Raw genomic sequence first — 4,657 nt, 5'->3', positions numbered from 1 at the left:
GCCAAATGGTTTTAGCACAGAACTAAACTTTCAAAGAATTAACAACAATACTGCTCAAATAATTCCATAAAATAGACACAGAAGGGATACTGTCCAGTTCATTTTATGAGGCAACAGGTACGCTGATACTCAAACCACACAAAGATTCAACAATTAACAAGAATTATAGATCACTTCCCTTATGAACATAGGTGCAAAAATCCTCAATAGAATGCTCACAAAATGAATCTAAGAACACATCAAAAAGACCAACCACCATGAACAATTCGATTTCATCTTAGATATGTAGGGATGATTTAACATATGGAAAACAGTCTATGTAATCCACAATTTAAATAAACTGAAAAAACCTGCATAATCCTCTCATGAGATACAATAAAAGGCTACCTCTTCATCACTAAAGTCTTGAAGAGATCAGGTAGATATTTAAAGAAAATTCTTGGCCAAAATCAAGTTAAATGAAGAGACACTCAAAGCAATTCAACTAAACTCAGAAACAAGACAAGGCTAACCATTTTCTCCATATCTATTCAACACAGTACTTGAAATCTACCTATAGTAATAGGACAGCATATGGAAATCAAGGAGAGGCTAGACACGCTATAAATAGGACAAAATGGCAGCCTACAGAATTGGAAAATATCTTCACTGACCCTACATAAGACAGAGGACTAATATCCAAAATATATTTTTAAAAACCTCAAGAAGTTAGATTCCAACAAACCAAATAACCCAATTAAAATGTTGTACAGAGCTAAACAGAGAATTCTCAACAGAGGAATCACTAATGACTGAGAAACACTGAAAGAAATATCCAACATCCATTGTCACCAGGAAAATGCAAATTAAAACAACACCGAGATTCCATCAGAATGACTCAGATAAAAAACTCAAGTGATAGCACATGCTGATGATGATGTGTAACAAGGGGAACACTTCTCCTTTGCTGGTGGGAGTACAAACTGGTACAACCACTTTGGAAATCAACTTGGTGATTTCTCGGAAAATTGGGACTAGTTCAATCCTAAGACCCAGCCATACCACTCCTGGGCATATACCACAAAGATGCCAAACTATCCCACAAATACATTTGTCCAATTATGTTCATGGCAGCTTTATTTGTAATAAAAACTGGAAACAACTTAGATGTCCCTCAACTGAAGAGTAGATAAAGAAAATATGATACATCTACACAATGCAATACTATTCAGGTATTGCAATGACATCATGAAATTTGCAGGCAAATGAAATAGATGAAACTAAAAAATATCATCCAGAGTGAGGTATGTCAAATGCAGAAATACACATACCTGCTATGCACTTATTTATAAGTAGATACTTGCAATAACATATAGGATAACCATACTGCAATTTACAGATACAAAGACACTAAGTAATAAGAGGTTCTAAGGGAAGATGTGTGAAGCTCACTCAGAAGGGAAAACAAAATAGTCATCAGAGGTAGATGGAGGAAGGGAAATGGTGGGAGAAGGGTTGAGGGGTGGAACAAGAATGAGGATCAGGTGTGGGGAAAGGGGATGTCTTAGGGATTTACTGCTATGAAGAGATACCAAGACAAGGCAACTCTTACAAAGGGAAACATCTAATTGGGGCTGACTTACAGTTTCAGAGGTTCAATCCATTATCATCATGGTAGGAAGCATGATAGTATGCAGGCAGACATATTGCTGGAAGAGAGTTCTTCATCTTGATCCAAAGACAACCAAGAGAGAATTTTCCAAATTGAGTGGAGCTTGAGCATAGGAACTCAAAGCCCACCCCCAACAGTGGGACATTTCCTCCAACAAGATCACTCCTATGCTAACAAAGACACACCTCTTAATTGTGCCATTCCCCATGGGCGAAGCATTCAAAATGTTAGTCTATGGTAGCCAAACTTATATAAACCATGACAGGGGCTATGATTGAGGGCTGGAAATGATAAGGGAGTAAGTGGAGGTGGGATGGGGGAGGTTCTGGGGAGTCTCTGGGATGACCCTATCTGAGAGTCCTACCAGAAGGCAATATAGAACTGAAACATCCACCTCTGGAGTCAGAGGGAACTCCCAGTGGAGAGTGGGAGATATCAACCTACCCAGAAAGCCTTCAACCCAAAATTTGTCCTGACTACAAGATGCACATGGATAAAGATGGAACAGATATTAAAGGAGTAACCAGCCAATGACTAACTCAATTTGAAACACACTCCATGTAAAATAGCCACTCTTTGACACTATTAATGATACTCTGTTATGTTTGCAGACAGGAGCTTAGCGTAAAGGTCTGCTAAGTTTTTCATCCAGCATCAAATGTAAACAGATGTAGAGACCCACAGCTAAACATCAGGCAGACTTGGGGAGTCTTGTAGAAGAGGGGAAGACAACAGTGAGCTAGCTGAAGGGGTCAAGGACACCACAAGAAGAGCCACAGAGTTAACTAATCTGGGCCCATGTGTGATCACAGAGACTGAAACACCAACCAAAGAGCATATATACCAGCTAAACATTTGTAGCAGATATACAGCTTAATTTTAATATGTGCCCCCTGATAAATACAGTAGAGGGTGGCTCTGACTCAATTGCCTGTCAGTGGATCCTCTTCCTCTAACAAGACTACTTACTGGGACCTCAGTAGAAGAGGATGCTCTTAGGCATATGGCAACTTGGTATCACAGAGTGGGGTGATGCCCAAGAAGATCTTCCCTTTCTCTGAGTAGAAGGCAGAGGGGTAATGGAGGGCAGGATTTATAAGGGTAGGACTGGGAAGAAAGGAGGGACTTGGAGCAACCCCCCTCAAACGTGTACCAGGGAACTTCTACAGTTAATAAACACATACAGTGAATTGTCTAAAGACACAATTACCCCCCCCCCAATCAGTAGCCCTCCTATATACAAATTACAAAAGAACTCAGTAAAAAATCAGGGGAAAACACCCTTCACAATAGCCTCAAATAATATAGAATACATTAAGGTAGTTCTAATCAAACAAGTGAAGGAATTGTATGATAAAAACTTCATGTCTTTGAAGAAAAATTAGAAGAACATATCAGAGGAAAAGTTCTCCCATGCTCATGAATCAATAGGATTGACATAGTAAAAATGGCCACCCTACCAAAAGAAATCTAGAGATTTTGAACAATCTCCATCAAAATTTCAATACAATTTTTACAGACCCTAAAAAAAAGGGTAGATTAAATGACCTTGAATATTAAGAGAATTTCCAAGTGTATTTCCATCCTTGATTTCAAGCTGCATTACAGAGGTATAGTCATAAAAACCACATGATATTGGCAAAAGCAGACAAGTTGATAAACAGAATCAAATTGAAGACCTAAACATACATTCACATATAAGTAAAGATTTGAGTTTTGATAAAGAATCCAGAAATCCACACTGGAAAAAAGAAACAATATTCTACCAGTGGTACTTGTAAAACTGGAAGATTGCATGTAGAAAAATTCAAATAAATATTTATTAATCACTCTGCACAAAACTCAAGACCAAGTAGATCTAAGACTTCAACATAAATCCAGATACTCTGAACCTAAAAGAAAAAAAATGTGGAGAATAGACTTAAATGAATTGGCAAAAGAGAAAACTTCCTGAAATTTAATATCACAGGCACTAAGATTAACAATTAAAACAATTGAACTTCATGAAACTGAAAAGCTTCCATAAGGCAAAGGACATCATCCATAGGACAAAAGATATCCTATAGAATGAGAAAAACATTTCATCTACTCCTCATCTGATAGAGGACTAATATCCAAAAGATATAAGGTACTCAATAAGCTAGACATGAGTATACAAAGCAATCCAATGAAAAATAATGAAGTTCATATCTAAACAGAGAATTCCCAATAGATTCCTGACAGTGGGAATGAGAGGGTCTCTGATTCTTTTTCCTGCTCTTCTGACCCTTTTCTCCTACTGCTTTGCCTTGCCCATCCTTGATGCGAAGGTTTGTGCTTTGTCCTATTTTATCTTGGGCAATATTTGCCTAATATTCTGGGAGGCCTGCTCTTTTCTGGAAGATATAGGAAGATCATGGATCTGGGGATGAGGGGGTGTGGGGATATCTGTAAAGGGAGAGGAAACTGTGCTCGGTATGGATTTTATGAGAGAAGAATAAATAGTTTTATTTAAGAGAAAAGTATAATAACCAACCTTACTTGCCTTGGATTGCCTGTTGAATCAGCTTTTATAACCTAAGCTACAACCTTAATTTTTTTTTATACTTCCATACCTTGATCCAGAAATATGCAAGTATATCATTTGCTGAAAGCAGCAAATATAAGTGTGAAAACCAACTTTCTAAAATCTACCAGAAAAAAAAGAAAAAGAAAAAATTAGCTGGGCGTGGTGGTGCACAGCTTTAATCCCAACACTTGGGAGGTAGAGGCAGGCAGGATAGCCAGAGCTATACAGAGAAATCCTGTCTCGAAAAAAGAAAAAGAAAAAGAAAAAGAAAAAGAAGAAGAAGAAGAAGAAGAAGAAGAAGAAGAAGAAGAAGAAGAAGAAGAAGAAAAAGTAAAAGTAAAAGAAAAAGAAGAAGAAGTAAAAGTAAAAGAAAAAGAAAAAGAAAAAGAAAAAGAAAAAGAAAAAGAAAAAGAAAAAGAAAAAGAAAAAGAAAAAGAAAAAGAAAAAGAAAAAGAAAA

The sequence above is a fragment of the Mus pahari genome, chromosome X (genome assembly GCF_900095145.1).
Source record: "Mus pahari chromosome X, PAHARI_EIJ_v1.1, whole genome shotgun sequence".
Lineage (NCBI taxonomy): Eukaryota > Metazoa > Chordata > Mammalia > Rodentia > Muridae > Mus > Mus pahari.
The sequence above is the reverse complement of the archived record's forward strand: the minus strand, read 5'-3'. Positions refer to the sequence as shown.